The 24,916-nt window shown below is 39.0% G+C and overlaps 1 protein-coding gene across 2 annotated transcripts in view; it reads left to right on the top strand.

The window, feature by feature from the left end:
* GRM8 (glutamate metabotropic receptor 8) overlaps positions 1-24,916 on the top strand; it is a 517,546-nt gene that overhangs the window by 281,668 nt on the left and 210,962 nt on the right. The window lies entirely within an intron of this gene.

The following is a 24,916-nucleotide window of genomic DNA, read 5'->3' on the forward strand; positions in this document are numbered from 1 at the left end:
TGTTTATTTTAGATAATACATAGATTCAAGTCAACACCTGGAATCACGTCCTTCAAAAGCTTGCAACTTTCCCCCTTTTTGCTACTTCATTTGCCCTTTATCCATTCATTACTGCTGCTGCTCCTTCTCTCAACCCCATGCCCATACTCATCCCCCATTGACCCTGCTCTTCCTCTTCTCTTCTGTCCCCTGATGCCTTGTATCCCAAAGCTGATCCTCTTCTCACATGCTGCTACCTCTAGCTAGATTTGCCCCTCTTCAACTCTGGATCAGCCCTTCCCTTCTGACAATCTCTTCCAATGTGCCTGATATTGTTTTCCTGAGTGCTTCCGAAGCCACCATTCAGTGTAGGTGGAATATCACTGAAATACTCTGGTAGTATTTATTGGTGCTATGTTGTAATTCATGGGCAAGATAAATCATCTATGGGTTATCAAGGATTAAATTTATGTGGATTGCAGTGTGGACAAAGGTAGGATGGTCAGGTGTTAGCTTAACTGAGACAGTCTAAGGTATTAATAGACTGCTTCCTTGGCTAGACAGTTTCTAATATGATCTCTGGTTTCATTTCTCTTTTTTTGGTAGAAGATTTTGAAACTTTATCCCACTTCCTTTGTTCCTTCTGCTTAAATCATCATATGCAATGAAGGCAGAGAAGGTTACAACAACAATCATGCTCAGTGATGCAAAGAGACAGAGCTAGCCCAGTGTTTTTTTAGAATAAATTGTCACTTTGAATTCCTAAATGTAAAGTATTTGGGCGCCAGTGCTGATAGTACCAGGTGCCAAGGCGATCAGCACTTCTTGTTTGACCTTCAGATATTGTAACACTCAGGATTTCACCATTGCCATCTCTTTTTGCAGTATTTTATCTACAAATGATCATTTTCTGGACCTCATATTTTTTCCATTTTATCTTTGTTCCTTTTTTCCTTTGGTGAATGAACTTATGATCTTATATAGTAATGTAAAGGTGACACAATGAATTGCTTCAGTGCCTATCTCACTGAAATGACAGATAGAGACTGAGGCTCTGAGGAGCAGGATAGATTCACTGAGTCCATTCCTTTTCCTTTTGTAATGTTTATTTGAAAATACACCCCTTTATTCAGCTCCTTTGTTCAAATTCAATCTTGTAAACATTCATTTCCATTAGTTTGTGTTGAAGCTACAGTAATGATCCATCGCAAGTACAGAATGGGCATGGTGGAAATACCATGCACTATAACTAGCTGTGGTTTATGGCTGAGATTTTAAAAGCTGTTTTGGAGATTTGAATATCCAGTCCCCATTAAAATGTGTGGGAATAGGGCATCCATATTCCATAGATTGTTTTGCAAATCTCAGCCTACTTCTTTTATTAGTTGAGATGCATAGTGACATTGAAGTCAAATGCATTACTTTAACAGTTTAATATGTGTGTCTGGAACTGTAAAAAAATGAAAAACAGTGTTCCCCCTCCAATCAGCTTACAGTCTAAGGGCTTGATCTTACTCATATTAAAGTCAGTCTGAGTTTTTTCACTAGCTTTACAATGGAGCATGATCTAGTCCTGAGTTAAGAAAACATGACATGAAAAGAACTGATTATAAACATTCAGGAGAAGGGGAAAGGAAGAACAAGGTAAGAAGATCATGTTAATTGGTTATGCATCCTGGGAGGTTATTTCTTTACATATGCATGTTATGATGCTGTTTCAGGAGAACTGAGGGAACTATGGCATATGGGTCTTCTAGGGAGAAGCATGCTATTAGGAGGAATCACATGTGACTGGGTCTGAAAGGGAATTCCAGCCAGGGCAGGGAAAGGTGATCAAATATTTGATGGCAATGATAATGACAGTGGATGGGAGCAAAAGGGATGGTTAGGTGCCTGGCCTGGGCAGAGTGGAGGGAACGAGGAGCAGATCGAAAAGAGACCAAGCCTTTATGTGCAAATGGTGACACTTTGAATATTCCTGCCTTTTTGAAAAATTGTACCAGAGATTCCGTATGCCTGAAATGGCAATACCTCTGTAACTGGGGATAATTCTCAAGGAGGGAGAGCCCTTTCAGTGTGAGCACTGTGTGCCTCTGTTTAAAGGACAAATTTCAGCTGTTGGAGCACATTGTATCTTTTCCATGTTCTATCACCAAGCAAATATAATCTCCATGGAAATTCCGTTTGGGATCGAGTGCAGAATGTGCAGTAAGGTCCACACTGCAGATGAAAGAGCCTCAGGTCAGATCCAAGGAAATAATATTGTTCTAAATCATGGCCCAATCCACTTCCTATCTAAGTCAGAGTCAAAACTTCAATGGGTCTTTAGTAAGCAAATTAAAAAACAGGAGTCTATAATATTTCATGACTAAATGAAAAAAATGCCTTATTAGGATCTAATAACTGGATTATTACAAAGGTTGAAACTGGAAAACATTGAATACGCAATGACTGGATGATGAAGTCAATAGGATTTTTGCATGTGAAAGGACCTGGTCCTCCATGTACAGTGCACACTGTGCCAAAAGCAATTTAAACATTTGCATAGCTTAACAGGAATGTGAGGCATTTTACAATAATAATAAAAATAAATAATAAAGACAGTTGAAAATTACCCCCCCACCCGCAGGATGCTAATTAAATCATTTAAATGCTGGTGAAAATAAATCTACCTTTAATTTAAATAAGGGAAAGGTAGATAGTTAGGCAATTGGTTCTCCTTGAGAAATAACTGTGAGTTATAATCTTGCATTGGCAGGGGGATGGGCAGGTTACCTAATGTGCCTTTTCCAATCTATACTACCAATGGTTCTAATATCACTGTGGACAGCCACCCAAAATGATACAGTTCAGAAATGAAGATACAAGGAGACTTGGATGAGTTGACAACAATATGAGCAGGAGTCAGTAATTCACAAAGCTAAACTGAATCCTGTTTTTGAAGGTCCTGATAGGTCAACACAACACTTTATAACTAATGAAAAACCTGACTGAACTTAGGGTCACATAACTGAACTTCTTAGAGTCAGAGAGATAAGGTGGGTGAGGTAATATCTTTTATTGGACCAATTCCTGTTGGTGAGAGAGACAAGCTTTTGAGTTTACACAAAGCTCTTCTTCAGGTCTGGGAAACTTACTTCGATTTTCAAACCCCTCCCACTTCTGTGCACCTGTCACAATTTCCAGAATGTGTGTTACATTATCAGAATGAGTATACTAATTTACCGTATTTTATGTGAAAAAGCCACTGTGATGATTTGAGATATCGATCTGTATAATTCATATGTGAGATTAGGAACTCTTGTGGGAGAGTTGGAGTTAGGGGTGTGATTCTCACTTGAAGAAGTTGTACTCAGGTGCATTCTCATCGAGCTAGTGCATTAAAAATAATAGTGTAGTCAGGGTAGTACGGGCAGTGGTCAGCTAGTTGGCTGATGTACAGACCTGCCCGAACCCTGGGTGTATATATTCTGGGTGGCTAGCCTGCACCACAGCTATATTACTATTTTTAGCACGCTAGCTCAATGAGAACTAGTTCAAGTACATCTAGTTGAACTGGGGATCACCCTGTAGCTTCAAGGGTAGACAGCAGGTTATGGATCTTTATCAAGCTGCACACACTCCATTTTGAATGTTAAGGCTAGTGGCTGTCTTTTTGTGCTTTTACCTTCATGTTCAACTGAAGTTCTGAAGGTGGATGGTAAAGGGATAACAAAAGAGGTTCGTTGACTTAAGTGCTTGACCGTTGAAATGTAATCACTCTAGATAAAAGGTCAGCTCCTACCCAGTGGAACTAGTTTGGAAGGAGAGAGGTTGCCTAGCAATGAATTCTGCTGTTTACTGACCAGGAGGCCTCCTGACAGAGGACCTGGAAGGTTATGAAAGGAGAGGAGCTGATCTATTTGGCCATTTTCCCTAGCTCAAGCTGAGAAGAGCTGCATGTAGGAGCCTGATGAGGTAGAAGGAACTTTGCCTTCTGGAACACAGGTGGATCCCCAGGGATTCCCATGGGAAGAGTGAACTAGAGTGAGGGGCGTTTTGTTCAGGATGTTTCATGTTTTCTACATGATCTGTGCTCTGTTGTGATTTATCTGTTAAGTAAAGAACAGAGGTTTTAGAATTCTGTGCAGAGTGTCTTTATGAGACACTTATGTACCCCCTGATACTTTGAGGTAGGTTACACTTAGCACGTGGCCAACCGGATAAACCAGAAGTGTCACATGTTTAGGTAGAGTTCTGGGAGAGGGTGTGTTTAAGCTACAGAGCTATCTTGGAGATCACTGCTGGTCCTGAGGGCTTAAGGGTATAGACTGGAAGTTGGTTTGCAGAATATGTGCCAGAGAGGACAAGGGAGGAAACAGTGATTCAGTCTGCTGAGACCCAGGGAAGCTTACCTGTGACAACCATGTAGCTTTCTCCTCATCCCCATGCCCCCCAAATATCCTTACCTTTTACATACTGGGAAGAATAGCACACTAGTTAGAGTATTAAGTTTTTTCTAAAATGACAATTGATATATTTCATTGACACCATAAAAAGTGGTCGAGTGAAAATAACCAAGCAAGGATTGCCCTTCATATGTCACTTATAGTCCTTTGGTCCTGGTAAATCTTTCAAAGAGCCATTGTTATCAACTTTACAAAGATAACTGAGCACTAAGCCTACATCACATAGCAAATTATATTTAGGGATAATTGATTTAATGACCTGACATTGCTCTAAGGATCTGAAATTATTTTCCCCGGGAAGTAATGGAGGAAAAGGTTTACCTAGAGGGCGAAGCTGTGAAAATTGAGAAATCCCTGTTGATCTTAACTTTGACTAATGTTATGTGCTAAGCAGTTAATAACTGAAGTCTTCGTTTTCTTAGAGGAATCTCTATCTCCTGCTCTTTTTCTCATTCTCGCTTATTCTTTTTGGACCAAAGAAGTTGAACTCCCCCAAGGCTTTGTCAGAAGATTTGGAGGGCTGGAAGCTGAAGATACTTGAGCAATAATCAGAACCAGCTGAATTACGTGCTGATTAGAAGGGTTATTTGCTATAAGACGTGCAAAGGACTGAATTTGATGTTTAGTGTACTGTAGACGATGGACGGGAACTGTGTCAAAAGGAAAGTCAGGGGAAAGTGCAACTAATGAGCCAAGTAAATAATTCCAACATAGTTGCACTATATCCTTTCAAGAAGGTACTTTGCTTACCTCAGAAAAATGAAATCTTTCATTATGAGGAGAAATGTGAAAGAGCATAGTAAACACCACCACTGAAGGCCTGTCTTTAGAAATCCAATTTCTCTTGATTGAGTTCTCAGAAGTTGGCAGACATGGAATATATAGAAGGAAGGGACCATTAGTGTTATGCCACCTATATTTTGGCACCTATGCCACCTATATTTTGATTTACCAGGAAATAGATACTAAGGGACAGCTTCTGGCCACGACTATGCCAGTAGAAATCCATTTACTTCAGTAGAATTACTCTGGGTTTACATTTGTGTAACTGGAGCATCTGGCCCCGAATTCTACATGGATAAACTACAAATCTTAACAATGTGCTGTTTAGACAGGAAAAAACACAATCCTCCATTGATAAATTCTTTCCTTCACAAGAACATTCTGGAGCAGTTATTCATTGGGATACTTAAGCAAAACATTGATTAAATCTACTTTTTCATAAAGAGCCACTTTGAGATCAGTTCAGAATGATTTTTGTTACATGAAAGAAGTTTAGTGCTTTTAAATGTATCAAGATTAAATACACCTTCTGCTTTAGTACTGCAGCTAATATATTAATTGATCCTGCAATTCATAAACATGCTAACTTCCACTTACTGTAGTGGGAGTCATATGCATCTAACCAAATTAGCTGAGTTTGGTGTCAAGGAATTACAGATATAAGAGTTCCTGAAGCAAGATCTACTTCTGTTTCTGGCTTGACCAACCTTTTGACTTAGCCTTCAGGACAAAACAAACCAACAAACAAAAAGCTTAATTGAATTGGATTCCTTCAAACTGGAAGTATTAATTTGAGTGTCATAATGAAGATGAGAGGAAAGTTCACTGTTAGTAATAATGATGAGTATTATAAAATATAATTGGACTGGGATGATTATTAAAGGCTAAAAATTCTTACACATCGCACCTACTAGATTAGGTGCCGAAGGTGGCTAGTAAGTACATGTTGCTGTGATTTCAACTGCTGTGTTGCCTAATCCATGATAGAAGAACTCCGTCAGCTTGGCTGTGAGCTTGTTAGGTTCCATATTGATGCACAGTAGAGGCTAGGCAGCACTTTGATGTGATTGAGATCAGCAAGGAAACCCCAGGTGGTGCAGGGCTTCAAAATTTCTCCCTCCTAATATTTTGTAAAGCTAAGATCGTGCTTATTCCAAAACTTTACTGTCTGGATATAAACTTTCTCAGCCAGCCTAAGGAGATGATTCAGCCATGTGGGGGTGTTGGTGCCCAAATCATTTCATTAGTCTGGTTAAGAAATTTTAAGCCTCTTCCAAAGTGTGTCAATTTCCTTATATTCCCCAGAAATTATATATGGGGGGGGAGAGGGTGTTGGGGGAAAAGGGGAATGATAGCCTGTGAAGGTTGCAAAAACATCTTCTTTCATTGGGACATTGTGAGGATTGTTGAATATATCTTTCAGCAGAACACTACTTTTTCTTAAGGTCTTGAATAAATCCTCCCGTGACATGTTCGTAACGATGCTGGGTTTTGGCTTGGACAATATTCTGTAGACTATGGTTTTTTAAGGAACCTTTTAGCTCTAATATTGGCATGTTTTCAATGCCTTTCCACTCCAATACCAAGGGATTGTTCATAGGTGAAAAATCTGAAGTTCAGCAAATCCAAAGTGTAGCGCTTCTGCTTAAAAGGATGCTGCCAAGTTCAAACCAAAAATTAGGTTTACAAAAATTGTGAAAGATGTTATAAAATAAAAAACAAAATCAGTGCAGAGGTTTTTTAAACGTTTAAACATTATACTGTAGAACTGTGAACATACACAAAATGGGTGAAATCCTGGCCCCATTAAAGTCACTGGCAAAACTTCCCAATGACTTTAAAGGGACAGGGTTTCATTCAATGGTGTTATGCTAGTGCTGAGAACCAAAGTGTGAAATTGATTAATCCAATTTTGCCATCCAGTTTTAGTGAAGTGCAAAGATAAAACAGCATAAATGAAGAGAATGAAATTAGTTTGAAAAGTATGTCTACCTTTTATTATCATATTAAAATAGGTAAACTATTCTTTTAGATATTTCGGATTCTTTTATTTTTTAGTCACTAATCTATAAATATTGATGGGCTGGTTGAAAGGAAAGCATAAACATAGGCCAAATCTTTAACGTGTGTGAATCAGTTTAATTCCAGCTTGAACTAGCTGAGATGCCCATGTCACCTGTGAGTGAAATGTTACAATTACTGTGAGGCACGGCTGCAGAATTATAGTTTAGTCAAGGTGCTGTGTGAGGGCCCAGTCCTGAGAGGCACTTAAACTCCTCTTGGCTGTAGTGGGAACCAAAGTCACTCAACACTTTGCAAGGTCAGGCCCTAAGGTTTTAGTTATAGAATTCTTTTTCTTTTGCAGCTCCTCACTGTTTTCCATGCAGACACAGAATTGTGTGTCGCTAACTGCTACTGTCAGTTGTCACCAGGACTCTGCAATGCAGTGTACAGCATCTGTACATACTAAATCCCAGTGTCAGAGAATACAAATAGTTGGAGATTTTTGTGCAAAAGTAATCTGTGATAGCTTTTAAAAAAGAAACTGTAAATCAATTATTTTTAATTAATAAAACAATCACCGTAATAGGTACTGTTCCATTGTTTATTGGGAACCTGGTATCACCCTCAGAATAAGTGTCTTCAGTTAAATTATAGTGTTTGTTAACTTAAACTTACCCTGTCCCTATGAGGGAAATGAATCTTTGTTACTGCGGAGAGTTACCCTGGAGATCAGGAAAACTGACACTAACCAGTTGAGACTAGTAATAATCACATGCTGGGCAGAAGATCTAAGAGAAGACAGTCTACAAGGTTAATGTGCTGGTTCTTCAAGGCAGTTTCCTAGGAGAAAAATATGTAGATAATTAACTCAGCCGGTGCCATGGGCTGTTTCATGTATCTAGTGTCATTATGATGACAAAAAGAGACTAAACAGATTTTCTCTTTTGAGACTCCTTGCTCTTGTGAATTATGGGAGTTCAAATAAAAAAAAATTGCAGTAAATTTTAATCCAATAAAACATCAGCAGAGCAGGAACAATTAGCTGCTTCTGTCTGGTCAAATGTCTTTGTTTTCTGACACCATCTGAACTGGCAGGTTGGCCTCATGTTCTTCTGTCACAGATCCAAAATCACCAAAGTAGCAGCAGAAGCTGAAGTAGAACAAATGGACACAAACAGATTTAACATTTCTTTTAAAATTAATTCTCCTCCCCCAAACCTATGGGCCAGATCCTTCATTTTGCCACTGTTGTGGGCTTGGTTAAACCTTGTCATTGTGAATTGAGTGTAACTTCTGTCTTTTATTCAGGATAAATGTTAAGTGCTTAAAACAGTGCACCCAAAACAGAGTCACATGGAAAAACTTAAGTTAGAAACAGAACCATCTGGCCCAAGGGGTTTCAAATACAAGGGCTATGCCTTTGATTGGTGGAACTGTTTGTATCTCTAGGTATGTCTACATTGGAGCTCAGAGTGTTCTTCCCAACTGCAGTAGACAGACACACCAGCTCTGCCTGAGCTAGCACACTAAAAATAGCAGTGTAGCTGGGTGTAATATGGGCAGCAGGTTAAGCTAGCCACCTGAGTACAAACCCAGGACACCCTGATGTACCTGGGTGGCTAGCCTGAGCTTCCGCCTGGCTACACTTCTATTTTTAGTGGAATAGCTTGAGCAGGGCTAGCTCATGTCTGTCTACCCAAGCTGGGAAGCATGCTCCCACTGCAGTGTAGATGTACCCTATCTGTAGGTGAGACAGAAGCGGAAAGACAGTCAAGCAGACAGTAACAGAAGTAGTGTAGTGTGGCCATGAAAGAAAACTATTTAGGCACACAGTGCAGGGTGAAAGAGGCTAGGATCTGTGACCAAGGACACTGTTGCCCATTGTTTGATTTCTCCTGTGTTTGGTCTATTACAGGAGTGGGTGGGTGAGGTGCTGTGACCTGCAATTTTCAGGTCAGACTAGATGATCATGGTGGTCCTTTCGAACTTTAAAGCCTCTGAGTCTATGAGACTTTGTACATAACAAAGCAAAAATACATCAAAGAAATACCTGACTCTCACCAAGTCATCTCCTAACCGGAACAACCTATAAGTCCCAAAATTTTGGCTAGCCACTCAGGTCAAAAGGGATAACAGTAAGCTGGTGCGAATCTATTGACTTAAAAGGAGTGCCATAGAACCTATCAACTTTAAGGAAATAAGAAATAAAGAGAAATGTTAAAATAATGCAAAGGGTCCTTAGAGGCTACAAACATCCTGCAAAGATGGTTACCATATTTTGTTTCTTAAACATACAATCATTTTGCTGACAACTCTCATGTAAGGAGTCTCACAAGAATGAATCTTATCTGTCTATTTATTATATGTGTGAGGTTGCTGAACGAGATTGTGAGATGCATTGGATTACAATGCCACCAGTGTTCTGGTGACACCCATTGTTTCATCGCTTTCACTCAAGTGCAGATATGTTGAGCTAATGTCCAAGAGAAACTGAGATCTGGGTGAAAAACAGGCTAAATGCTACCTCGTAAGGCAGAAGCAATCTTAATCAGTGAGTGGAGGCACTTAAGGAACTAATAGGAATGTGACAAATGAAGAAGCACTTTTAGCAGTCATATTTCAATCTTCCTGGGTACTTTCTGTTTAGAGCCCTTCCCAGTGGTATATCAAAATTGTGTGTTTCAGAACAGGCCTCTGCAGCCCCGTCTTTCCCTCACTGGAAAGTTACTCACATTATGCTTTATGTTATAACAGAATTACCACAGGCTCATTTCTGATTAATCAGTAACACAGACTTTGTTTCCTCTGGGATCCATCTTTAAAAGGAATTTCTTTGGACCGAATGTGCAGGGCATCTTTACTGGTATTTATCAGATACAGTGAAACCCAGATCCAGTTCATCTACTATAATTGTTTCCCAAACCTTTTGCTCAGTTCCCAGATGTCCAGTCCTTATATGCAATTTTTAGATTGGTACAAGCTCTTTGCTACTGTCTCCATTTGAAACCAGTTCAATATTAGAACCTCTACCACATTTTATTTGCAGATATGATATAATTATTGTTATATTTGATCCACAGTCCACTCTAGGTGTTCATTTTAAAGATCAAATTTTAAACTGCAATATTCTCACTGTCTCTATTTAAGGATTTTCCTGCCGTGCTCCCATTATCCTTATTTAATTACCTAGTTTTAAGCAAAATTTAAACAACCCTCAAGTGTTGCTCTTTTAGTATGATGTCGGCCTGTTTCCTGAACTGGGTGAGAGTACTTTGACCCTTAATGTAGATACAATACTTCTTTGTTTCTCTCTCAATCCGTTCATTTGAGATATAATATTAATTGTTCAAATAAGCCTCCCAGAAAGATTTCCCTTCAAATTGACTATGCTTCTGTATTATATGAACAGGGAAAGTCTGATCTTTCCCTTCTGGGAGCCTCTGTTCTATTGACTTCAAGAATGGTATGTAGACTTCTGAATTTCCTTCCCAGGCATTTTTCCAGGCCCTTAAATCCTATCATTAGCAAGTTTCAAGCTGAATTGCCTCTTGTTCATAACATGGGAAACTCTATTGTCTATGGTGGTCAACCTCTCCAGTTCATTTTACCAGAACAACCTGGACATAGTGTAACTGTAATCCCATGGCTTCTTGCACAGTTTGACTCTGGATGGTTCTGCTATGGTTCTACTAAAGCTGCTTTGCTCTTGTTGTAATGAATGGCTCATGCATCAATAGCAAACCAAGAATTATTTCCTGGCAAATAATTTGTTTGGCAAATAATTCCAAATAAATAAATTTCAGCCAGATTCTGCCATCCTTACTCAAGTGGAGTAGTTCCTTCCTCATGCCATCCCATTCATTTTAATGGGATTATTTGTTATGCAAGATGTTACTGAAACATCTAGTGTGAACTGGCATAGCTCCATTCACTTCACCAGCAGAGTATCCGGCTCCTGGTGATTAAGAGTGGCAGAATCTGGAACTTTGAGAAGATCTCTTTGGCTCCCAGAGAGTTTGTGAACAGAAAGAGAAAAAAAAATTCAGAGACTATATCTACAATGTTTTTTTATCCGGTTCTGGAACATAGACCAGACATATTTAAGCTTAACATCCTACTTCATATTTCCACAATGCTAATAATAAGATTTATGATTTCCTTTTAATAGAAATGCACAAATGCATAATAAAACAGTTGTTTTGTTTAACTAATCATCAACATACACACTTTTAACATCCTTCTTGTCAAATATTTTTGTCATTTTTTATCTGTTGTAAACAATGGTGATATTAACTAAATAATGATAGCCAGCAATGAGTTGGTCTATCAGTAAATAAAGCAAATGACTTTTCCAGCTGTGGTCTGATTTTGCAGTTGCTACCAAATAATTCTCCCATTAAGATATATGTGAGGTTGCCACTTAGGTTTCATTGAGATTAATTCCTCCAGAGTTTAGTCATATAACATCTATAGACAGTAGTCCAGCAAATGGCTTTGCAAATATATTTAATTCAACTGGTAGACCAGTTGAAAATATTATTAAACCTGTTTAAATGACATGTCTTTCTTAGAGTCATGACACTGAAGGAGTTAATATCATCGACAGAAAATGGCAGTATGATCTTTCCATTTTAACTTGACTGAATGAGTTGCAATACCTGATTGTTGCTATTAATAACTTCATCTTGTGAAAAACATTTTTCATTTTATTCATGCTTGTTAGATGTCACATACTAAATAGGAAATCTCTTTTTTCTTCATGCTTTGCTAGATACATATGTTTAAAAGTGTGTTGCTTGTTATATTCCATGGAGTTTTTCTTATAAATTAGCTTCTCCAGAACATTAACCTGTACATTTGGATGCCATTACTAATGAAGAGAGCACTAGCCCTCAAACTGCAGATTTCCAGCTGTCTGTCAGGGCAGCGAAGATAAAGAGTCTAAAGAGACTATACATTTATAGCATGGAAGCTGGCTGGTACTTTCTAGCAGTTTCATTGTGTTGCCTAGTTTGCAGGACTGTAATTATAAACTGATTACAACTAGGAAAAATGTCTCAGTTGTTCTCGACCTTGAAAAGTAATTACTGTGTTGTTGTGTTTCTCTCCCATTTCTTTCTGCTGTTCTTTTTGAACATGACTAGACCTATTTTGGGCTTTACTGTAGCTTTCAGGAAACTGAAATTACAAAATAAGTATAATCTGGCTGACATGTTTACACTGATGATTGTATTGTGAATTACATATTAGTTATATATCTATATCAAAACGTACATATTCATTAGAATTGAGGATGTTAAGTGAGAAAGTCACCAAAACTTCTCTGAGGTACCCTATTTCTAGGGTTTTTTATTGTACTGTATTTGAATTTATTTGAATTTCCATCACTTCTCTCTCTTTCTGTCTCTCTGGGTCTCTGATTTAAAAACAAACACTCAAGAAAATGAAGACATTGTTCCACTGTCTTCCATTGCAAGAGAAGGCAGTTACTTCATCTCTCCTGAAAATTAGAGTTCTCAATATGACATTACAGACATGGTCACAATAGTGCAGTCTGAGAGCTATGAGGACAGATCCACAGATGATGTAAATCAGTCCAGGACTATTTACTTCAATAGAGTTGGGCTGATTTACTCCAGCTAAAGAGCTTTGCCTTGACAAATGCAAGTGTTCAAAGATCATGAATCAGATCCTCAAAAAAAAATCCTCCTGTTTTTTAATTTCCCTCTTCTCGCCAAGATGGAGTAATTATGTCAATGGGAGAGCGCTCTTCCTTCGGCATAGTGCATCTTCACCAGATGCACCACAGTGGCACAGCTGCATTGGTGCAACTGCACTGATGTAGCACTGTAGAGTAGATTTGCCCCTAGTTGTCTTTTTCTCTTACTTTCATTTGGCTGTCTAACTCTTACCACCTGTATTGCTGAGCCCCATGGTCTGTTTTCCAAAGCTGGATTAGCTATCATGGCTGAGACTACTTTGCTTCTTTCTATCACAGCAGGTGTGGGACTTAAAGTCAGCATGCTCCTGATGCGACAGACAGGAACAAAGAATCCTGGGGCATAGCAGTGGCAGCTGGCCAGTAGAAGAAAACAAGCTTAGGATTTCTCTGGTTGCTAGAGACAACTGGAATAGGTGATCCCGCAGTGGGAGTTCAGGGAGCAGGACCAAACAGGATGGAAGGCTAGAATGGTGGGAAGTAAAGTGACAGGTGAAAAGAGAAGTTTGGAAATGAGACAAAGTTTCACTTGTTAAATTGGAACATGAACTGTACAAGGTGACATTTTTCTAGGAGTTCTACAAAAGACTATTAGCAGAAGTAAAATGCATTACATGAAAGTGGCAAGAGAAACTCAAAATGAGATCAGGAACAAGCTGAAAGTTGACTTTTAACCAGATTTTGCTTAGTGTATAGTATCAGACTGACTATAACAATCTGTCTTTTCCTGCAGACATAAGCAACAGAAAGTCTAAAGTGGCATGTCTTTTTTCATTTGATTTCTCCATGTATCAGAAAAACCCAGTAGACTGAAGTTTTCCATAAGCTAAGATTGTATGTTTGCTTCAAGTTTATTGTGATATGTACAAGCCACCTATAATGCGACAAGATTTTTTGGCTCCTGAGGACAGCGTTATATCGAGGTAGAGGTGTCTTGTTGGTATCAATATGCAAAATGTAACACTGTGGCTACTTCATTTAACAGTATTTTATGTATTGCACTGATTATTATTATTTAGTATTAACAATGTATTTATTTGTCAAAGACCCCTGTTTTGTTAGGCATTAAACAAACCCAGAACTAAAAGACCGTCCCTGCCTCATACATCTGGGTAATTTAGTTGTATAACTGGCGTCAACACCTGTGAATAACCCAGACTTTTACCTCTGCCAACCTTGCCTTTCCCCATTCACACTAAAGGTAAGGTAAGACTAAACAGGAGCCCTTTGTGTCACCAGGGCCGACTCTAGGTTTTTACCGCCCCAAGCATGTGTTTGTTTTGTGGGTGCCTAGAGCCGGTCCTGCGCGTCACAGTCAAATAGTCACCAAACTCAGCTTCTGGTACACTGTTTAAAGTCCTCTCTCAAGAACACAGTACTGGCAAAGAGCATACCAGTGAGTTGCAATACTGTTTAATTTTAGTAGCAATGCACAAGAGGTGGAGATGCAGTAACAGGGTACAGTGAGGTACAGTTTTAAGTGTTCAGATCATGTGTTATTTGAGGACGTGTTGATCCATGAGCTTCTTATTCAGTGTTGCCTAATTCAGTGCGTCTCAGGCAAATCATTCTCAAATTTGCTGAAGCACTCTGCCAGCACATCATCGCCAGCCCTGAGAAACACCAACTCTCTCTGTCGTAAATTACATTGTTTCTAGATAATGAGCCTGATTCATCCACATGGGAATAGGTGTTGCAAATTGACCCTCTGTGCCTGAAAGGGACAGCTGTGCCAATGAAGGGAATTCTATACCAAGACAGGGCAGACAGCAGTACTAAGGGAGGTGAGCTTAAATTTATAGCCAAGGCTCCATAAGAGCTCTGCCAGTGGAAACTGCAGGAGATGCACTGAATCAGCACATCTCTTGCTTGCCCTAGCCCTATGCCCTTCCCAGTCAGCCCTAATCACTTTCTGAGTAGTGTTAGCTAGCTCCAGGCCCTTTGGCAGAGCAGCATTTGTGGGTGGTTTGCACTGATATGCACCCATCTGAGCAAAATTTCTTCCACCGGAGGCATGCAGTCTGTGGCACTGAATCAAGTCCATTAGATTTAAGTCAAAAGTATAACTTCAAATAGAGATGGAAAAAAAAAACAGCCCTCTAATTAGAGCTACAGAGAAATTACAGATTTTCACTTTGTGAATATTCACATGTGAAAAACTGCCTATTTCAAAGTGTTTTGTGAAAATGTGTTAATTTGGATTGGAGATGAGTGATATTTCTCCATTTCCAGCAAAGCAGATGCATTTATTTTTGTTGCAATAAGTGATGAAAGCATACCCTGGAATCGTTCACAGCTCTTGTTACAAAGTTTCCCATTTTGGCCTTCAAAAATTGTCTTTTTTTTCTGGAAAGCTGAAAAAACAAACAAACATACAAACAAAAAACCCTCGGTGCAAAGGCAGAATGTTTAAATTTTCACAAAACTGTAGGGGTTTTTTATTTTTATTTTTTATTAGTTGTAACAGCGATGCCTGATTTTTTTCCCCCCACTAAGCTCTAGTTTTTATAAAACATTAAGGTCCTAGAATCAGGAGTGGGAAGATTCTGATGCATAGAGAAGTTATCTTATAATTGTGTTTATCAGTATTTCTAAAGTATTGTAAATAAATATTTGTAATTTAATAATTTTTATAATTAAGTTACCAGCACCAAATGCTCCTGATTGTCTCCTGACAAGCACCCATCTTTCCTACTCCCATGTTTGGCCAGAGAAACCCTGGAGGGGGGAAGGCGGACCAAAAGGGACAGTTTGCCCAGGTTCCCCATTTGAGAAGGCCCTCAAGAATGTAGAATTTGGGTTAACGGCTTTGCGACCTGGCAAAGAATCACTCAGGTTTGGCTCAGCCGCCTCTCTATCGACCTGAGTGGCGCTGTGCTTGATCACAACACCACTCACTCAAAGGTGGCTCAGCTACCCCTCTATCAACAAAGGGGTGGCTGAGCTAAACCTGCATGGCATTGCAATGCTGGAGCAGGGAGCCAGGCCCAGCCCTGTTACTGCGGGGTGAGCATGGGACCAATTCACTTTCCAACCCCTCTCCCCCACCCCATCCCTGAGTTTTTCATTGTCATGGCAATTTTTTTGGAAGGATAAGGAGCCTCAGTTTCAGATTCCACCCCAATCCACCAAAACCTCTTTATGGCCCTGCTTGCAGCTGACCATTTCTTCTTCATCCTCCCTTTGCTTCCTCCTGACAAAAGTACCTTTAATCATCAAGTGCTTAACTCTTCACTGCCATTTCTTTCCTCCCAAGTTGCTGAATGCAGCCATTTGACTGATGCCATTCTCCTGGAGACCAGATACTTTTGTATGGACTAAGCATTTATTTTAAGATAGACAGATCAGTAATCAAATTTAGTTGTATATCCACAGTGAGATGCTATTCTGTTCTATTTTGACTCTTTTATTGCAATTTTTGCTGAGATCCTTTGTAACAAGTTGCATTAACCACAAGCCATTGTCTCCATAACAATAGTGTGCAGTCCTGAAAGTTAATACAAACATTACGGACACTGTATTTTCTCAAGATAACCACACAATTAGTGTGTGTAACTATACATGTGTATACCATGGTCTCCTTTTGAATTTGAATCTCTATCCCAGTATGCGAAGGAAGCAGACACCAGTACGCAGTAGTTCAGCACAGCTGTGTACAATGAAGAAAAAATAAATGAAAAAAACCTTAAAAACCATTGTGATGAACAGAATAAGAGAATTAAATTAGTGCTCCCTCAATCTCTCCCAGTAGTTAGAGCACTCCACTGGGATGTGGCAGTCTCATGGGTCAAGTCCCCCCTCCACCTGAGGGGAAAAAGGGATTTGTACAGGGCTTTGCTACCACTCAGGTGGTTGCCCTAACCACTGGAGCTATGGGATATTCTGAGGTGGCACTTCTTCAGTTTCTCCTGTTGAAGCTTTTGCACTGTGTCACCTGGTAGCTTGGGAGTTAAAGCACTCACCTGGGTGGTAGGAGAGGAAGGATCCAGCCCCCTGCTCAACTGAAAGAAAGGGTTATGAATCCCAGTGGGGTCTGATTCTGGGATTTAGGTGCCTGCAGCAGCAGCTAGACACTTAAGTCCTTTTGTGAATCTAGCTCAGCAGTATTGTAGCTGGATTTCTACAAAGGGGATGATCTATATGTAGCTTTGCCATCCATATCTGTTCAAGGTGAACAATATGTATGTACAGGGAGAAAATACAAGGAGTCTGGCATAACTTATTTCACTTACAGTGGGTAATGAACCCCAAACTACTGAGTAGTTGGTGGAAGGGCACCAGTATTATAGTGAAGTACTGTTAGTTCAGGAGGGATTTAGCATTAAAGCCCACCTGAATATTCTGTCTAGAATCTCTGCAAAACAGAATCGCCTCAGCCAGGTGTAGTCTACTTCTCTAGGGTTTACCAGCCAGACCAAAGAGTGTGCCTAATGTATACAATCTCCTGATTACCAACCAGTGCCATTAGTGTAGCCAAATGCTGCAATGTTCTTTGGTGAAATCGCTCTACATTTAACCCTTTCTCTGGGGGTCTTTAATCAACATATCTTTGCTCCTGGGCAGTGTTAGTAAACCAGGTTTCCTTTTGTGCTTTCTTTCTGTTGTTTGCTATGCAGTGGGGGGTTGGGGAGAGCTTTGAGGTATTATTAATTAAGGCAGAATCTATTTTTAGATTGTCACAATTCAAAAACTCCTTGGTCATTTCACTTTTTGTATTTGGTTAAAAAGAAATACCTCTCTCCCATGCCAAACCTAACTGTTTTGAGACCAATATTCCCTTTTTGGTAGCTATTAGGGAAGAGAGATTCAACTTGAGGCTTATAATAGGAACTCAGTTACAGCAACCTAAATATAGAGTGATTGCTTCTACTCCATAATATTCTTAAATATGACAGTTGTGAAACTTAATTCAGTTTTTATTGAAATTTATAACCCTGGGTTGAACTTTTATGTTCATAGAAGTTGCAGCAGTGATCACTGGAGGGCTAAAGAACTGTAGCACCATGATAATATAGATCCACATCAGTCAGATTAATTTAATGTGCATTAGGGCCTGGAATAAAGAAAGAATGAAAGAGACCATGAATCATTAACACTCTTCTAAATGGCCTGTGATATAGAATCTGCAAGACCAAGGCCCTTGATCAGAATGGAGGTACAAATCTCTGATTTAAGTGTCTTTTTTTCTAGCTCAGGAAAGGAGGAAACAAGATGTGATTCGGTGGTGTTTAAATGATTATGTAAATAGTTAAGAAAGCTGCAGAGGGCATGGATTGAATTACAAGTACAATTTCACCAAATTTGATGATCGTTAGCTCTTTGACATAATAACTGGAGAAAAACTGTAAATGCCCTCGATGATGTCAGATTTATTTTAGTGCTGTGACTCCCTCCAGCGTACCACTCCTGCAGTGACTCCTGTGGCTTCTGTACACATTTTTGGAGTGAATATGCTGTATCAGGCACAAAGTACAGTAATTCCTACCCTAGAAGTGATCAGTAGAAATATAGTGATAAACTCCAGGGGCACATTCCTTTTGTGAGGAATCTGTTGGAGGTATCTTTAGCATTATGCCTGTAGCTCAATGGCTATAATTTACTGATCACAAGTACATTTCCATTATTTACAGTTTTATGCACAGGGAAAGATTCTGCTGTTCTTACTCTCAATGAGTAAGTAGTACCTTACTCCCTGAGTAGCTTCCTTGAAGAAAACAGACTGCTGACTATTAATCAGTGTGAATAAGAGTGGCATAGACAATTTATGTGTAATGCACTTCATAGATTGATTTACAATTGTTCGCGCTCAAGACATTGTATCAAACAGATATGGTGATGACAGACTATTATTTGAATACATTTATTATTACTAGAAATAGCATGTGCATCATAGTGAATTTCAAATTTACTGATCACTCTTCTTCACTGCATTTCACCAGTTGGTTGGATATGATAGATGCAGAGTTCGGAACACACCAAGGGTTATATTCTCGTTTATTATGATTCAGGCTAAATTTTTTCATGTGACTTAGTAAAAGTCATGAACAGGTCACAGGCATTACATAAAACTTCGTGGAGCCTGTGGCTTGTCTGTTACTTTACTAAAAGTAACCCTCGGCCAGGCTAGGTTGGGGGGAGGACTAGAGTTCCATGGAGGGGGAAACTGACAGGCTGAGCTCCCTGCTATGACAGGGGGCACAGCACCGACTCCACTGGCCACAGTAGGGGTTGCAGCCGTGGGGGGACACACAGCCCTTGCTCCAGAGCTGGCCCATCTGTGGGATAGGGGTGTGTGGCCAGAGAGATGCCAGGGGGCTGCAGCCCGCGTTCCCGGCTGCAGACCCGCCAAGCCCAGAACACCGCAGGGCTGGGGTGCATGGCCCCGGCTGTAGCCCCACCAAGCTCGGGATACCGCAGGGCTGGGGTGCGCGTCCCTGGCTTCAGGCCCACAAAGCCCAGGACACTGCAAGGCTGGGGTGGATGGCCCAGGCTGCAGCCCCTGCCAAGCCTAGTCCCAGCTGCAGCCCCTGGTGGAAGCCGCAGAGCTGAGGTGCACAGCCCCAGCTGCATCCTTTGCCACGCCTGGGAAGCCAGGGGCCAGAAGCACTCGGCCCTGGCTGCAGCTCCCAGAGGAAGCCACGGGGCTGGAGCTGCAGGGTCCTGATTCCAGCCAATGAAGGCAGATAACTAGAAAAGGGGAAACCTTCAGAAAGTCTTAGAAGGTGAAGAGAACCTGAAAAAAAAATAATCACGTCACTGATGAGACTTGAATTCCTGTTGATTTCTACATGATTACAAAATGTGAAACTGTTAATAATGTCACATACAGTATCAAAACAAGAAAAGCTATGTGTCTAGAAGTACACTAAGTTTAACTAAACTACTGTATATACTGCTAATTAGAACTGATCAAGAATTTTTCATCAAGACTTTTTTATTGGAAAATGTTAATTTATCAAAATGAAAACTTTTTGAAGGAAAGGTTGGTTTTGATCAATTTTTCATTTTGAAATTTTGAAATGGTTGAAACATTTCATTTTGACATTTTTTGAAATGAAAAAATCTGTTTTTCTGATTTTAAATGACATTTGGTTTTGAAATTTAAGCTAAAATTAAAAAAAAGTCAAAATAGAAATGAAAAGTTTCAAAATTACCCCAGGGAAACATTTTACTTGACTTGAACTGATTTTAATGTTAGGTTCTTAAATATTTTTGAGATTTTGACTTTTTGTCCTGATTCAGAATGGAGAAAACGTTTGAAATCTCAAAAATGTTCACAGGATGGGAAAAACATTTCCTGCCCTGCTCTACTGTGAACTGTCTCACAGTCTGTTATTTGGTGGGATAGCACAAGCAGGCACAATCTCTAAAAAAAATAAAAGTAACAGCAGACACAAGTTCATTAAATCAAAGAACCACATCTATTGATTGATGGAGAATACTCAGTCTGTTCACATCCTTTTGCTTGCATTGCTGTTACTTTCCCAATTTTCCTTCTCAACGAGTCAGGAAAAATCAAATTCAATCCTTAACTTCCTCTCAGAATTGCTTCTTATGTGGCACTCTTCCTGTGTGAAGGAGCCAGCACTTTTAGAGGCTATTTGTGAACTTAGTCACCCATTCAGGCAACATACTAACTTGTTATGATATATTCTGTTAGAAAAAGCAAACAAAATTATCATCACCTTAATATCTGAATAACTTAATATGCTAGCCTACATTATATTATTTAGTCCAAGTTGTATTTGCTTTGTTATCTATATTAAGATAAAGTTCTGCAGTCCTCTATGAGTTCTATGGGAATTTTGCCTGAATATGCAGTGCAAGATCACAAACTGTAGAGCTTGTTAAGGAAATCATTAAAAAATTCTGCTGAAAGATTTATAGTGTGGTATTCTTTCATGAAGGCTCTATTATATGTAGAAAGATGCCCTGTAGACCTTAGTTTCTAGCTATAAATGAAAATGTTGTAACTTGATACCCATGGCTAAATAAAAACAATGTTTGATAATAATGACTACTAAAGGTGTGACTTTTTTGTGGGTGGTTGCCATATTTATAGCATTGACGATATGCACCGTTTTACAGCTATACATTAACATTTACTTTTGGGAAGGACTGCATAATCAAATTTTACAGCCAATTAAGTTGATGAGTCACTGTCATCTTTGTAAATTACTGTTTTAGATGTTTGAGAATGCTAGAAAGGGAAAACTGGTGAAAATCTCAAGAAGAATGACCTGCACATATACCTGATTTGCAATTTTCCTCTTGCACTTAATTATGGAAAGCATAGAGCTTTGGTATAAAATATTTGGTTTAAGAGCTACTTGCTAAAGGTCTTTAGCATCTTTGAAACAGAATAATTCTGTTATGTCATTCTCCCACCTTTTAATTAAGAAAACACATAAAGTACTACTAAAATAATAAAACTGTTTCTAAATTTATGGTGGTAAAGTGATTTATGACCACATATTTCTGAGGAATAAAAATGAAAGATTATAGCAAATAGTGGCTGTTTATATAAATCTCATGTGCACTGATGAGAAACTAGATCTCTGAATAATGAGCATTCCTAATCTAAGATAGGGGAATTGGACTACATATTTTTCTTTAATTGTTTAGCAAAAAGAAAGTTTACTGTTTGCACATTTGTGCCATTGATTTACTTGCATAAATGTTTGTGAATTTCAGTGTTTTATGCCAAATGTGCATGCTTGAGTATTTGCAAGGAAGACCTTGTAAACTCATCTAGTCAGAGAACAGGTGAAGTGTCATGTGATTTACCCCTCAAATCACTAAGTAACACAGCTTGGAAAATATCTATACGATAGCTTACAATGAATCGAAAATGTGCCCAAAATGTATGTTATTTCAAAGAACTAGTACCTTTGCAGAAATTGCAATGTTCTCACTAATATTCCATTAGTAGATAAAGAAGGTAGTGAGCTGGTTTTCAGAGTTACTGGGTACCCACATTACTCACAGAAGTCTATTGACTTACTGAATATGCTGGTAATTATCAGATCTGTGGATGAAATCTTGGCTCCACTGAAGTCAGCGGGAGTATTGCCATTGATGTCAGTGATCCAGGATTTCACCCTGGTATTTGGTGAAATTCTAATTCCTTTGATGTCAATGGCAAAATTTCAATAGACTTCATGACATCTTGATGTCTACTTAAGTTAACTAATTTCCCCTTCCATTTTTTTGCTAATTCTTGCTTAAAATATCGATCTTTTTCTAAGACATGGAAATAATAGAAATATAGGACTGGAAGGGACCTCAAAAAGCCATTTAATCCAGTCCACTGCACTGTGGCAGGACTAAGTATTATCAAGACCATCCTTGACAGGTGTTTGTCTATCCTATTCTTAAAAACCTCTAATGACGGAGATTCCAAAACTTCCTAGGTAATTTGTTCCAATGCTTAACTACTCTTACAGTTATGAAGTTTTTCCTAATGTTTAACCTAACTCTCCCTTGTTGCAGTTTCAGCTCATTACTTCTTGTCCTGTGCTCAGTGGTTAAGGAGAACAATTTTTCATATACCTCTTTATAATAACCATTTACACATTTGAAGACTATTATCACATCCCCCCTCAGTCTTCTCATCTCCAGACTAGACAAACCCAGGATTTTTCACTTTTTCCTCATTGGTCATGTGTTTTAGACCTTTAATCATTTGTGTTGCTCTCCTCTTCTCGAATTTGTCGATATCTTTTCTGAACTGTGGTGCTCAGAACTGGACAAAATATTCCGGTTGAGACCTTATGATTGCTGAGTGGAGTGGAAGAATTCATTTTTGTGTCTTGCTTACAACATTCCCGTTAATATATTACAGAATGATGTTTGGGTTTTACAGTATTACACTGTTGACTCATATTTAGTTTGTGATTCATTATAAACCTCAGATCTTTTTTTGCAGTACTCCTGCCTAGGCAGTCACTTCCCATTTTGTATTTGTGCAATTGAGTATTCCTTCCTAACCGTAGCACTTTGCATTGTCCTTATTGAATTTCATCCTATTTATTTCAGATCATTTCTCTAGTTTGTCAAGATAATTTTGAATTCTAATTCTGCCCTCCAAAGTACTTGCAACCCCTCCCAGCTTGATATCACTGACAAACTTTATACATGTATGCTCTATGCTATTATTCAAATAATTTGTGAAGCTATTGAATAGAACTGGATTTCAGACAGATCCCTCCTGGACCCCACTCAATATTCCCTTCCAGCTTAATTTTGAACCATTGATAACTTTGCTCCGTGTATGCTTTTCCAACCAGTTTCACACCTACCTTATAGTAGGTTTGTTTAGGCTATATTTCTCTGGTTTGTTTGTGAGAAGGTCACGTGACAAAATATTGAATGCCTTACTAAAGTTGAACTATATTGCATCTGCTGCTTCCCCCCATCCACAAGGCTTGTTGCCTTGTCAAAGAAGGATATTAGGTTGGTTTGACATGATTTGTTCTTGAAAAATGCATGTTGATTGTTACTTATCACCTTATTTTTTCTGTGTGCTTAGAAATTGATTGCTTGTTTTTTCCATCATCTTTCTGTGTACCAAAGTAAAGATGGCTGTTCTATAATTCTCTGGATTGTCATTATTCCCCATTTTATAGATAGGTACTATATTTGCCCTTTTCCAGTCCTCTGAAATCTTTCTCATCCTCCATGAATTCTCAAAGATAATCGCTAATGGCTCAGAAATCTTTTCAGCTAGTTCACCAAGTATTCTGGGATGCATTTCAGCAGCTTCTGCATATTTTAAGACATTCTTAAATTGTTCTTTTCCTGTTTTATCCTTAGATGCTATCCCATTTACACTGATGTTCACTATGTTAGTCGTCCAATCACTGCTAACTTTTCTGGTAAAAACTGAAACAAAAAAGGCATTTAACACTTTGGCCATTGCTGCGTTTTCTGTTATTGTCTTTTCCTCCTCACTGAATAATGGACCTACCTGTCTTTGGTCTTCCTCTTGTTTCTAATGCATTTATAGAATCTTTTCTAGTTACCCTTTATATTCCTTGCTAGTTTGATCTCATTTTGTGCCTTGGTCTTTCTAACTTTATCCCTACTTGCTTGTTTATATACTATATATATTCATCCTTTGTATTTTGACCTAGTTTCCACTTTTTGTATGACTCTTTTTTGAGTTTCAGGTCACTGAATATTTTTTGGTTAAGTCAGGGTGGGCTCTGACCATACTTCCTATCTTTCCTTCTCATTGGGATAGTTTGCTGTTATGTGCTTAATAGTATCGCTTTAAAAAACAGCCAGTTCTCCTGAATTCTTTTTTCCCTTAGACTTGCTTCCCATGGGCTCTTACCTGCTAATTGTCTGAGTTTGCTAAAGTTGGCTTTCTTGAAGTCCATTGTCTTTATTATGTTGTTTTCCCTCCTACCAATTCTTAGAGCAGAGGTGCTGGAACAATTGCTATAGTGGGGGTGCAGAGAGCCATTGAATCAAACTGTAAACCCTGTATATGATGGAAACCACTTCAAGCCAGGAGGTGCAGCAGCACCCTCAGTACCGCTTGTTCTTACCACCTATGCCTTAGAGTCATGAACTACATGACCACTTTCACCCAAGCTGCCTTCCACTTTCAAATTCTCAACCAGTTCCTCCCTGTTTGTCAGAATCAAATCTAGACTAGCCTCTCTCCTAGTTGCTTTTTCCACCTTCTGAAATAAAAAATTATCTCTAGTGCATTCCAAGAACTTGTTGGATAATCCATAGTCTGCTGTGTTATTTTCCCCACAGATATCTCAGTCTCTGAAGTCCCCCATCACCACCAAGTCCTGTGTTTTAGATGATTTTGTTAGTTGTTTAAAAAAAACTTCATCCACCTCTTGTTCTCGGTTAGGTGTGCTCTGCCCATCCTAACCATCCATACTTCAAGCTACTTCATGTGACCCATGTGTGGCAATCATTTGTTCTGAATTTTTTTCTATGGAAAATAAAGGCTTTATGA

The sequence above is a fragment of the Chelonoidis abingdonii genome, chromosome 1, assembly GCF_003597395.2.
Source record: "Chelonoidis abingdonii isolate Lonesome George chromosome 1, CheloAbing_2.0, whole genome shotgun sequence".
NCBI lineage: Eukaryota > Metazoa > Chordata > Testudines > Testudinidae > Chelonoidis > Chelonoidis abingdonii.